This window comes from Microtus ochrogaster, chromosome X (assembly GCF_000317375.1).
Source record: "Microtus ochrogaster isolate Prairie Vole_2 chromosome X, MicOch1.0, whole genome shotgun sequence".
Classification (NCBI taxonomy): Eukaryota; Metazoa; Chordata; class Mammalia; order Rodentia; family Cricetidae; genus Microtus; species Microtus ochrogaster.
Window position 1 is genome coordinate 46,769,782 of NC_022026.1, and position 13,870 is coordinate 46,783,651.

Below are 13,870 nucleotides of genomic sequence, written 5' to 3' on the forward strand. Positions count from 1 at the left end.
AAAAACCAAAAAAAAAAAAAAAAATCTTGCAAGTGAAAAAAATCAATAACTAAAATGACCAAATCCAAGTGAACTTGTATACAATCAGAATAGCATTTGGAACAGAAGCTGTGGAGTGGAGCTTCATGCTAAATTGTGTACTTATCCACCACCAAAACCAAAAAGCCCCCAACAGAATTAGAACTGGAAAAACAATTAGCTTTATAGTCTCTTTCTTAACTCGTGTCCATTACCTGCATTCAGTCCATCCTTATATTTAGCCTTTCTTGTTTTTGTTTCTTCATGTACATTTATTTACGTATGATTGGCTACATTCTTCATTTAAGAGAACATACGTTTTTTTTTTCTGAGAGTGTGCGAACTTAATGTACTTTTTAAATTAATTTTTTTTTCATGATTTCTGTTCTGATATTTGTTTTTCAAAATAAAGTTTCTATATAGCTTTGGCTGTCCTGGAACTTGCTATGTATACTTGACCTGACCTCTGGCTGACCTTGAACTCAGAGAGACCCAGGTGCTTTCTGTAAATTTTTTAACTTCATTTTTCTTTAGAGCTGGGTTGCATTATATTCTTTTATATATACCAAATTTTTGTTCCAGTCATCTGTTGTCTTCACTACTAGGTTGATACCAAGTTTTTTGCTATAGTGAATAAAGCAGCAATAAACATGGTGGGTGCAAATAATCTACAAACTGATTTCCACAGTGACGGTATTTTTACTCCACAGCATTTACGATTTACTCACAACTGACCTGGGAGTGGTGGCATATGCAGAGGCATGCAGATCTCTCAGTTGCAGACCAGCCTGTCTACATAGTGAGTTCCAGGACAGCGAGAGCTGCATAGTGAGAGCCTGTCTCAAAAAATAAAACACAAAAATAGACTCACACTTGGATTATACATATACATACATACTTATATATGTACACATATATGTGTATATGATACTATATCTATATATACCTATACACACACATATGAAACAATATATTTTAACGATTCAGTTTATTTCCTAGTTGAAATTCTGTTTCTCCTTGCAACTACTTAAATTTTATTAGGTGTGAGAAAGGTACATGAAATGATCTGTGTTGTACTATGCTGTCGAAATAATTTTTTTTTTTGAGACAGAGTTTCTCTGTGTAGCTTTGGAGCCTGTCCTGGAACTTGCTCTGTAGACCAGGCTGGCCTCAAACTCACAGAGATACGCCTGCTTCTGCCTCCTGAGTGTTGGGATTAAAGGTGTGTACCACCACTGCCTGACCCATCAAAATAATTTTTACTAGAATTTATTGGGTTTTTTTGTTTGTTTGTTTTGGGGCAGGGTTTTTCTGTGTAGCCTTGGTTCTGGAACTTACTATAGACCAGGCTGGCCTTGAACTCTCAGAGATCTTCCTGCCTCTGGCTCCCAAGTGCTGAGATTAGAGGCATATGCCACCACCTCCCAGCTGAATTCATTGTTTTGAGTGTTGATTTCTATGTTGTGTTTTCAAAAGTTCTACAAAATAGCCTTTATTATCCCCTCTGTGATTAATAATTACTTGTAACACTTAAATATTTTCATCTATCTTTATTCATTGAAAAGTCAAAGTAGAATGGTGAGAAAGATAGGCAGTAGTTTAGAAACACTTTTTCTTTTTCTGACCCTTACCATGGCACCTTCTCCCTTTTGTTGAAACAGGGTCCGACAGTAACCCAGGCTATCGGTAAACTCAGTATGTACCCTGGTTGACCTTAGTTTTGTGGCACTCCCGCTTTAGCTTCCCAAGTGTTGTGATTATAGGGGTGAGTGTCTACACTCTGTTAACAAGCACATTTCTCTAAGTATTATTTGGACTGAAGTGTAGGCCTTGTTAAAAGTGAAAATGTATGTTCAGGCAATGGTGGCGTACAGGCAGGCAGATCTCTGCGAGTTCAAGGTCAGCCTAGTCTATTGTGCTAGTTCCAGGACAACCACGGCTGCACAAAACGAAACCCTGCCTCGAAAAACAAACAAACAAAAAAGTGAATATATGTTTTTAAAAAACTTATTGTGTGTATATAGTATGTGTGCAAGTAATTTTTGCCATGACATGAATGTGGATGTCATAGGACAGACAGTTTGTAGAGTTGGTTCTCTCCACTTTTATAAATATTCCAGGGATCTAACTCAAATAGTTAGGCTTTGAGGCAAGTGCCTATACCCACTGGACCATCCCATAAGCCTCACATATGTTTTATAGAATATATTCTTTATTCAAATAATCTAAAAAATGTTATTATTACTTTACTGGGAGGGAGGGTTGAGACAAGGTCTCACTATGTAGGCCAGCCTCAAATTCACAGAGATACACCTGCCTCTGCCTCTTGAGTGCTGGGATTAAAGGTGTGCACCACCATGCCCAGCTTAATTTATTTATTTTCTTACTTATTAAGTAATTTATTTTATGTGTACATGTGCCCAGTTCCCTCAGAGGCCAGAAGTGGGCATCAGACCCCTGTAACTGGAATTAATATTTATGAGCTGCCTTGTGGGTGCTAGGAATCAAATCTGGGTCCTCAGTGAGAGCAGCCAGTGCTCTTAAAAAGTTCTGCTGTGGAATAGGAATGTATATTCATTATATGTGATTTTACAACTAATAGAAGGAAGGGATTGTATACTCACACTGTACAGGTAAGGAAATTGAGAATCTGACCTCCTTATGGCCACATAAACAGTGAGTGATATATTTAGAACTTGGGCTTTTTGTGCTCAACAGTCCTTGTTTATATTCCATGTAATTTGGTGGTCTTCCCGACCTATTTTGAGAGAGTCTTAGGGAATTCAGGCTAGTGTCAACCTTGCTGTATAGCAGAAGATGGCCTTATTAAACTCCTGCTATTCCTACATTTATCTCCCAGCTGCCAATATTTCAAGTATTGCCATGCCTGGCTCTTGTGCTTAACACATTTTTTGAAGATTTAAAAAAAAAAGTTGGCTGGAGACACAAATAAAATGCAATAAAATGACACCCCCCCCAAAAAAAACAAAGAAAATTGCTCTTTTTTTAATTTGGAAAAACAGCTGCTTATTTTATTTTAAAGGAGGATCATTTGAGTCTAGCAATTTGGCAATTTGAGAACAACCTTTATAAGGTAGCAAGACTGTCAAGAGAGGGCAGAGTGAGAAACTGAAGAAATGTCATTTGTATGATTACAAGACTGCCTTTTTGTCTTTCCCTTACATTGATGCTCCTTGGCTCATTCTAAAGAAGCTAGCTAGCTATCTTGTTTTAAGAGGCTGATGGAAAGACCTATATGGCAGACAAGCAAAGAAGGCCTTTAGTTAACAGCTCATGAGGAACTGAGGCCTCAATCCAATAACACATACAGAATTGAACCCCAGCAACAACCATGAGAGTGAACTAGGAAGTGAATCTTTCCCAGTGAAGGCTTGAGATAATTTCAACCTATTGGACCCTGTCAAGGACCCCATCAAGCCATACCCAGATTGCCAAACTATGAAAATTGAGATCATAAGTATTTCAAACTACTAAAGTTTTGTGGTGATATGAATGAACACAGAAGTAGACAGCTGGCACAAAATCAGTTCCCTTTCTAAATGAATTTGTTTTAATTTTAATTTTTCTGGCATAATTTATAATATGGTAAATATTATTAGGTATAGCTAATAGCAACAAAAGTTTCTTGGAATTCTCAATCACCTACCGCCTCCTCCTCCCTAGTGCTGGGATTACAGGTATGCTACAGAATCTCTGATTCTTTGTGTTATTTACACTGATACAGTCATCCAGTACAGGAGGCTTGCCTTATTTATTTATTTTTTCTATTTGATTAACCTTGGAGAGCTAGTATGGAATCTACCTAATTTTTTTGGCAAAGTTGTTCAAATTATTTTGGAGACTTACTGGGTTTTTTTCAAAAAGCGAATTCAAAGTAATTTTGCATGTGAGAAAGAGTCAGTGACTGTGTGTGTGTGTGTGTGTGTATGTGTGTGCGCGCGCGTGTGTGTGTGCCATAGTTCACATATGGAGGTCAGAGGACAACTTAGAAGACTTGGTTCTCCCACCACGTGTGTTCGAAGGACCATCAAACTCAAGTTGTTAGGCTTGGCAACAAGTGCCTTTACCCACTGTGCTATGTCACTGATCCTCAAATCTTATTTTGAATAGTGTTGTTCTTTTGTATGGATTGTCATTATTTTTTTAGTCAGTTTTTAGATTGTTTCCATATTTTCAGTGTACAAAACAGTGGTTTGGTTAATAACCTTTTGTATTCAAGTGAGAATGCCTGGATAGTAAATCAAGCAGAATTGCTAGGTGAAAGTGAATATGTATTCAGATGTTAATACAAACCCCAGAACTACTAGTTTAAATCTTTTGATATTATATGGTTGGCCTATTTAGGCACATTGGGGTTTCTTGTGTTGTTTTATCTTTTAATCTTTAAAATTTGGTAAGTAACAGCTGGGTAACAGTGCCAACACCTTTAATCCCAGAGGCAAGCAGACCTCTGAGTTTGAGGACATCTTGCTCTACAGAGCATTCCAGGATAGCCTGGGCTACACAGAGAAACCCTGTCTTGAAAAACAAATATTGGTAGGTAAAAGATGATGCATTTTTTTTCTTTTTGGGGGGTGCGTTTTGAGATAGGGTTTTGATTTCTCTGTGTAGGACTGACTGCCCTGGAATTCACTTTGTAGACCAAGCTGGTCTTACTCACAGAGATCCACCTGCCTCAGCCTAAATATGTGTACCACCACTGTCCCACTGTTTAGAACTTAAATTGAAAAAAAAAGAATATATTATTACATATGCATGTAGGAATATGGATGCATGTGTGGTGATCAGCAGAGAATTTTTGGGAGTTGGTTCTCTTCTTACCATGGATTCTAGGGATTGAACTCAGGTTTTTAGGCTTATGCAGCAAGTACTTTTAGCCATTGATAGATCTTGCGGACCCATTGATTGGCATTTTAAAGTTTTCTCTATTTTTGTGTATTTGTGTGTGTGCCTCTGTGAGTTTATGTGTTGTAGGAACTCTTGGAAGCCAGTAGAAGACATCTGGAACTGGATTAAAGTTAGTTGTGAGCCACCATGTAAGTGCTGAGAACCTCACCCATGTCCTCTGCAAGAACAGCAAGTACTTGGAACCATTGAGCCATCTCTCCAGTCCAACTAACATTTGTATTCATATTTCTTTTATTATGAGTGAGGTTAAAAATATTTTCTCTATTGGGTATCTTCAGTTCTTTAATTGTGATATATCTATTCACAAACCCTTGAAAATTAGGGCTTCCTGTGGCTTTTGGGTTAGTTTGAATTTTTTTGTTACCATCTAGTGACTTAATTCTACTCACACATACCCACACCTCCTGTTGTTTGTGGTTTTCACTTTTTATGTTTCAGTTTTGGTTTACCTGCAGGTGTGAAAGTACCACTTTGCCTTCGTTCCCCATCCCACTCCCTCCCAATATGGTTTAGGATATGTCCCAAATCATTTGTTTTCTTTGCCAATTTGAAGTGACACCGTTTTTAATGTTCGTGTGGTCTATATGTGAAAATAGTGTTATATAATTAGAAATTCTCAAATAAGTATTTCATGACTGAAATAGAAATTGTCACCTGTCATGAGTTTATATTTTGAGACATGAAGAACTTTTTTTTAAAAAAACAGATTTGAAAAGACATGAAGAACTTTATCACTTTTTTGTATGTCCAGAAGAAGTTAACATCAGATAGATATTGTCTGTGGTAACTCTCCAAACCTTATTTATGTATTTTGAGATATTTTCTCTCTTTGTAGCTCTGGCTGTTCTGGAATTCACTGTAGACCAGGCTGGCCTCAAACACCCAAGTGTTGGGATTAAAGGTGTGTGCTATTATAACTAGCCTGAATCTTATTTTTTGAGACAGGGTCTCTTATTGAATCTGGAGCTCATCAATTTGACAAAACCATCTGGCTAGTGAGCTTTTAGAGATCTGCTATTCCCTATACACCCTCACTTCTAATGCTGGGGTTACAGATGCACACCCCTGTTCTTGTTTTTATGTGGATGCTGGGGATCTGAACTTGGGATTTTATACTCTTGCAGCAGGTACTTTACTGATTGAAACACTTCCCTAGTTCCTAATTTGTTCTTCTGAATCTAGGCCTAAGCCAGGTATGGTGGTGCATGATAGAAATCCCAACATGTTGAAACCTGAGGCAAGAGGATTGCAATAAATTTAAGGCCAGTCTGGGATATATAGTGTAACCTTGTCTCAAAAGACAAAAGCTGCCAAAACAAACAAACAAACAAACAGAAATTCACATAAAAATTGTGTGTGTGTGTGTGTGTGTGTATATATATAAAAATCTAATATGCACTAGTACACAGTAATTATCATTTACTCTGTTAAAGGTAAAAACCTTTTCATTTCATTTGGTTCTTCCGTCCCAACACAGAAAAACATGCCACTGTTTAAGGAAACTTTGAGGCTGGGTGTGGTGCATACATACCTGTAATCCCAGTACTCGGGAAGCAGAGGCTGGTTGATCTCCATGAATTCAAGGCCCGGCAGGGCTGCGTAGTGAGACCCTGCTCCCCAAACGGAGACACTGAGTTGAATTATACACTTATTTTATTTTTACTAGTATTTGGGTAGTATTTTTTTTTCTTCTTGGATATAGAGGTATGTTTATTTGGCTCTGAGGAAAACAGGTACACATGTAGAGGCTGGTAGATTCCCTAAAACTGGAGTTACAGGTGATTGTGAGCCTTCATGTGGGTGCAGAGAATGGAACTTGGGACCTCTGGAAGAGCAGCCAGTGCTCTTAACTGCTAAGCCATCTTTCCAGCCCTCTAACTCTTTTGAGACAGATGTAATGCAGTCTGGGCTACTTGGACTAAAGAGTTTGCTTCCTCAACCTCCCAAATGCTGGGATTATAGGTATAAACTACCATATCTAGGTGTTTTGTTTGTTTTTAACATTTATTAGTTTCTCACATGTTCATGTATGTAGATGAGCATATGCCATGGCACACAAATGGAGGTCAGAAAACAACTTTGGGAGAATTGGTTCTTCTACCTTGTGGATTCAGGAAATTAAACTCTGGTTGTTACTTGATGGCAAGCGTCTTTACCTGATCTTACCAGCCTTTCCCTGGTATTTTGAGATAGGATCTTGCTATATAATACGTAGACCTGATTGACCTCAAACTTGTTACAGTTGGCCTGCCTAAGCCTCGCAAGTGGTTGATTATAGATATATACTATAATATTGTGCAAAAATAAAAATAATAGCCATTTAAAATATATCTCCTTTCACCATTTTATTGTGCATATATATATGTGTGTGTGTATATATATATATATATATTCATACATGAGCACACAAATAGTGCACATAAAAATATAGGGCAGGGGCTGGAGAGATGGCTCAGTGGTTAAGAGCATTGCCTGCTCTTCCAAAGGTCCTGAGTTCAATTCCCAGCAACCACATGGTGGCTCACAACCATCTATAATAAGGTCTGGTGTCCTCTTCTGGCCTGCAGGCATACACACAGACAGAACATTGTATACATAATAAATAAATATTTTTAAAAAAATAAAAAATAAAATAAAATATAGGGCATGCTGAGTGGTGGTGGTGCATTCTTTTAATCCCAGCACTCAGGAGGCAGAGGCAAGTGGATCTCTCTGAGTTAGAGGCCAACCTAGTCTACAGAACAAGTTCCAGGACAGCTAGAGCTACACAGAGAAACCCTGTGTCAAAAAATATGTGTGTGTGTGTGTGTGTGTGCGCGCGCGCACACACATGCATGTGTGTACGTGTACTGTTTTTTGGATTTTTTAAATTTTGGTATTAGAATTTAAACCTAGGTCCTGGCACATGCTAAGCAAGTGCGCTTACCACTAAGCTGTTTCATACCTGCTATTTGATTTTTTTTAAATACTATTATTGTTGCTTTTTGTTTGTTTAGAGTCAGGGACTCTTTGTATAGCCATGCTAGATGATGTTGATCCTTTTGATCCTCCTGCCTTGGCCTCGCAAGTGCTGAGATTACAAATGTGTGCCACCATGACCAATTTCTCCTTGTTTATATGTAGACTGTGGTAGGATGGCTAGGACACCGTACAAAGATGTTTGTATAGAAGTAGATAGAGGATAATTATAAAGCAGTCAGTTGTTTAGGTTACCAGCATGGATTAAGAACCTTAAATTACTAGGGTTCAAATCTTCGCCCTGCAATATACAGTGACCTTTGATCATACACTTTGCCATGCCACAATTAGTTTATCTGTGCAAGAAAGTGATAAAACTTTCATCATGACCTTGTGTAAATGAAGTTAGTTAATAATAGGAAGTGCTTATTATGGTCCCTGGCTATAGTAGTCACTGTGTTAGCTGCTCGAGATATTGTTTATAGAAAAGATGTGTGAAAGAAAATATACCTAGAATGCTTATGAAATAGTAATAAAGCAAGTTTCTTTTTTGTTTTATTTTAAAGATAGGATCTTATGTATCCAAGATTGACATTGAAATTCTGATTATCCTGCTTTCACCTCCAAAGTGTTGAGTTGTAGGCATGCACTGCACCATCATGCCAGGTTTAAAATGCTTCTGGGAACTGAACCCAGGGCTTTATACAAGTTTGGCTACATCCCAGCTTCCAGAGTAAGAAATTTTATTGACTACATTATGCAGAATACACTTGAAGAAACAAGGACTAGAAAGTCATTCACATATTGGCCTAAAACTTTGCTTTATATTTAACAAATAGTCCAGTATAGAGCTTGAAGTACACTAGTAAAAATGGAGAGTAGAAAAATGGACTTTCTGTTTTAGTGATATTTGTTGACTTCAACCTTAGCTGGAACTAGGCTTATTTAAAACCAGAAAGTTTTTATAGAGCCAAAGTAAGCCTTTCATTAACAAATATGAAAAATTCTATAATACTACTACATCAAAAGTAGTTAATAGGAGAGAAGGGAGAAGTAATCTTGCCTTGTTTAAAGATAAAACAACAGTAATGGCACTTCCTTTGATATATGACAGAAATTCAGAGGTAGAAATAGCTAAAAATATTGAAAAATTAGTGAGTAGTGGTGGCACACACCTTTAATCCTAGCACTTGGGAGGCAAAGGCAGGTGGATCTTTGAATCCGAGGCCTGGTTTACAGGGAAAGTTCCAGGACGAGACTACACAGAGAAACCCTGCCTCAAAAAAAACTGAAAACAATTGAAAAATGGAAAGGTTTTTTTTTTTTTTTTTTTTTTTGGTTTTTCAAGACAGGGTTTCTCTGTGGTTTTGGAGCCTGTCCTGGAACTAGCTCTTATAGACCAGGCTGGAAAAATGGAAAGTTTTAACTACATAGGGAATGACCGTGTCTTAGGTTTTCTATTGCTGTGAAGAGACACCATAACCATGGCAACTTTTATAAATGAAAACATTTATTTGGGGTGGTTTGCTTACAGTTTCAGAGATTTAGTCCATTATCATCATGGTAGGGAGCAAGGTGGCGTACAGGTAGACATGATGCTGGAGGAGTAGCTGAAAGTACTAAATCTTGCAGGCAACAGGAAGTTGACTGAGACAGTGAGTGGTATCCTGAGCATAGGAAACTTCAAAACCACCCCTACAGTGACACACTTCCTCCAACAAGGCCATACCCACTCCAACAAAGTCACACTTAACAATAGTGCCACTTCCTGAGAGATTATGGGGCCAATTACATTCAAACGACCACAGGCATAAAATTAGAAGGAAAACATGAGATGTGATGGTGCACTGTGTACCATCTTTATACTGAATGCCACTGGCAATTTTGAGTTGGGTGATTGTTTTTGGCATTTAAAAAAAGTCCTTATTTTTATTGTTGTGTTTGTGTATGTGTGCATGTGAATGTGTCATGGTGTGTGGAAGGTCAGAAGATAATTTTGTGGAGTTCTTTTTCTACTTGTGCTTTTATGTGGGTTCAGAGATAGCATTCAGGTTGTGAGGCTTGTGCAACAAGCACTTTTTACTTTCTGAGCTATCTTTGCTGGGTCTTTTTTGGCCCTTCTTCAGTCATTTTATATTATTTTATGTTTTGAGACAGGTCTCACCATGTTACCTGGACTGGCCTGGGACTTGCTGTGTAGACCATGCTGACCTCAAACTCCTAGAGATCTGTCTTGTCTTAGATTATAGGTGTGTAATACTATACACTGCTTTTCTTAAATCTTTAAATTGTCTTTTCCATATATGCTAAGTGTAACTATATACTATTAATCTGAAAACAGTAATAATGTTTTGTGTGTTTTATATATATACACATATGTGCACATGTTTGCGTACATGCATGTGCTGAGGCAAGGGGCCAGTGTTGGGTGTCTTCCTCAATTACTCAAGGTCCTATGATTCTTGTGTCTCTCCCCCAAAGCTGAAATTACCGGCAAATTTTTTTAAAGTAGGGGTGTGTGTGTGTGTGTGTGGACAGAGTTGTTCTTTTTTTTTTTTTTTTTTTTTTGGTTTTTGAGACAGGGTTTCTCTGGCTTTGGAGCCTGTCCTGGAACTAGCTCTGTAGACCAGGCTGGTCTTGAACTCACAGAGATCCGCCTGCCTCTGCCTTCATGACAGGATTTCTCTGTATAGCCCTGACTGTCCTGGAACTCACTCTGTAGACCAGACTGGCCTCGAGCTCACAGAGATCCACCTGCCTCTGTGTGCCTTCCCCCAGAGTGCTGGGATTAAAGGTGTATGCCACACTGCCTGGTGACTGATATGTTCTGTTGTTTCAGTCATCTGCCATCTATTCCTTTGAGATGGGGTTTCTTACTCAACCTGCAGATAAAACTGGCGGCCAGCTAGCCCCAGTGATTCTCCCATCTCCACTCTCCATAGCTTGGGAATTACTGGTGTGTCCATGCCTGGCTTTTTTACATGACTGCTGGGTTTCTACCTTAGGTCCTCATGTTTTGAGCAAGACCTTTACCCTCCGAGCCATCTCCCCAACCTTTCAGTATAACTTAAATTTATGTATTAATTTAGTTTTCAAGGTTTTGAGATAAGGCCTTGCTCTGTAGACCAGACTAACCTAGACCTTGCTTTGTAGACCAACTTGGCCTAGGATTTGCAGCAATCCTCCTGCCTTGATTTGTAGCAATCCTCCTGCCTTCTGTGTGCTGGGATTACAGATTTGTACCACTACATCAGACAGGAACAACTTAGAAATTTTTTTAATTAGTTCTATTTATTTTAGTGTTTCTGTGTGTGGGCATAGAAAATGTGTGGACAACTCTTTCAGGACTCAGTCCTTTCGTTCTATATGGGACCTGAGGATTGAACTTTGGGAAGCTTCTGATTAAGCCCCTTTCACACTGGCCTAGAAATAATTTTTAATTTAATCTCTTTGACATTTTGAAATAGGCAAAATTGTGCCTTTTCTCCAAATTGAGGCAATAAAAAATCAGAAATGGGTAAAAATGTTTACCAGTTATATCTAATAAGGGATTTATATCTAGTTAAAGTAACAAGTAACTAGATTACGAAATGGGCAAAACATATGAATAAATGTTCTTTTTTCCAAAGAAGGTATACAAATGCCTAATAAGCAGAAGATAGATACCAAACATATTCAATCCTCAGAAAAGTGCAAACCCAAATCATAGTTGGTTACTATCACAGCACTCTTGATGGGCACAATTAAAAAGATAGATCATGAGCCTTGGCAAGTATGTGGAGGCATTAGAAATCTTATGCATGGCTGGTGAATTCAAATGTTACAGTGGGCTTGGGGAAACAGTTAAGTTCCTGAAAAGGTTAAATGGGATGGCTATGGATCTAGCAGCTTTTCTGGTTATATACTCTGCAGTAAGTGCATGTTCACAAAAACATACATTAGTTTTTATAGCAGAATTGGTCATAATAACCAAAAATTGGAAATAATTTAAATACCCATCAGTTAGCAAATTGATAAATAAAATGTGGTTTGTGTCTGCAGTGAAGTAATATTCAATTATTAGGAGTGAATTACTAATAGGTACTGCAGCATGGAATACATTTTAAGTGAAAGAAGTCAGGAAGGGCCACAGACTTGGATTCCATTTGTAGAAAATGTCCAAAATAGACAAAAATATATAGGGAAAGTAGATTAGTTACCTAGGCCTGGAGTTAGTGTGGAAGATGAAAGGCTAATAGCTAAAAAGTACAAAGGATTTCTGTTATTGTTGCTGTTTGTTTGCTTTTGGTCTTTAAGAAAGCATCTCTTGCTGGACATGGTGGTGTAGGCCTTTAATCCCAGCACTCAGGAGGCAGAGCAGGCAGATCTCTGAGTGCAAGGCCATTTTGGTCTACAGAGTGAATTCCAAGACAGCCAGAGCTGCTACATAGGAAAAGCCTGTGTCAAAAAAAAAAGCATCTCTTATAGTCCAGGACGGCCTTGAATTCCTGTCCTTCTATCTCCATTTTCCTAATACTGAGATGATAATATGTATATATTATACACACAACCACAATCACACTGGACTCAAGGTTTCTTAAAGTGACAAAAGACTACCTTGCCTACCTATAACAGATTAAAAAATAATTATAATATCACAACTTTCTTTTAAAGGCACTTTGAATTGTGTTGTTCCCATAGAAATTCAGTCTCTACTCAGTTGTAATCTCTCGGAGGAGATAGAGGAGTTAGCAAAAAGATGGGACTTCTCAGAGCAAACCTTTGACTCAAGGTCTTACTTCTTTGAGCTTACTTCTCTAAAGTTCTTTCTTTATCATTTAGGGTATGGTGTTCAATACATTCTATAAATGGAGACTGCTTGTTTATTTCTCTGCCACCTAGACCTTAGTAATCAATCACACAGAAACTATATTAATTACAACACTGTTTGGCCAACAGCTCAGGCATATTTCTAGCTAGCTCTTATGTCTTAAATCAACCCATTTCTATGATTTTGTATTTTACCACAACGCTTGTGGTTTATTACCTCTTGCTTCTTGTGCAGCTACATGGCGTCTTTCTGATTCCACCTACTCTATATATCTCTGTTCAGATTTCCCGCCTGGCTTTGCACTGCTAAGCCATTGCCCAAAACAGCTTTATTCATTAATCAATAAAAGCAACGTATATACAGAAGGACATCCCACATCCCTTCAAATTTCTCTCACTCTCAGCAACTTTCTCTGCTTTCTCAGAGCTTTTGCTCCTGAGGATTGTGCAACTCTTCCACTTCAACCAGTTGTATTCTGTGGTGCAAGGAAGCTATGTCAGCCTGTCTGTTCATAGGAACACATTTCTCCCTTTACTTCCTCTGGAGGCACTTATATCCTGCATCATGGCCTTGCTGCTGTGAAACCTGGATCTAGTGCTACATCTCAACCATGGTACCTACTAGCTGCTTCTCAAACTCCGATTCCTGTTTCCTTCAATATTGTAGCTGCTTTTCATAGGAACTGATTTTTATCACTTTAGGAATAAATATTTGTTTTGTTTCTTATAACTCTTTAAGTAAGCTGAGCATGGTAGCACACATCTTTAATCTGTGAGTTCAAGGCCAACCTGTACATAGTAAGTTCCAGGACAGGCTACTAGTGAGACTCTGACTCAATAGAAATAAATAAGTAGTATGTATGTAAATTGTAACTTGTATGTATTTTCTGTACCAGAGATTGAACCCTTGGTCTTAGGCATCCTACCATTGAGCTATATCTCTAGCCCCTAAATTGCAACGTGTGTGTGTGTGTGTGTGTGTGTGTGTGTGTGTTTAGTTGTTTTTTTTTTCTTTTCCATACAGGATTTCTGCCGGGCAGTGGTGGTGCACGCCTTTAATACCAGCACGCGGGAGGCAGAGGCAGGCGGATCTCTGTGAGTTCGAGACCAGCCTGGTCTACAGAGCTAGTTCCAGGACAGGCTCCAAAGCCACAGA

At 38.3% G+C, this 13,870-nt stretch overlaps 1 protein-coding gene across 5 annotated transcripts in view; it reads left to right on the forward strand.

The window, feature by feature from the left end:
• Txlng (taxilin gamma) overlaps positions 1 to 13,870 on the forward strand; it is a 54,465-nt gene that overhangs the window by 6,422 nt on the left and 34,173 nt on the right. Inside the window, exon 1 of one of the 5 annotated variants that reach the window (XM_026784712.1) lies at positions 10,102 to 10,154. The exons of the other annotated variants lie outside the window; for them this stretch is intronic. The gene's annotated coding sequence lies outside the window, so the exon portion shown is untranslated. Of the gene's footprint in view, positions 1 to 10,101; positions 10,155 to 13,870 lie in introns of those variants that run through there. 5 annotated transcript variants of the gene reach the window in all.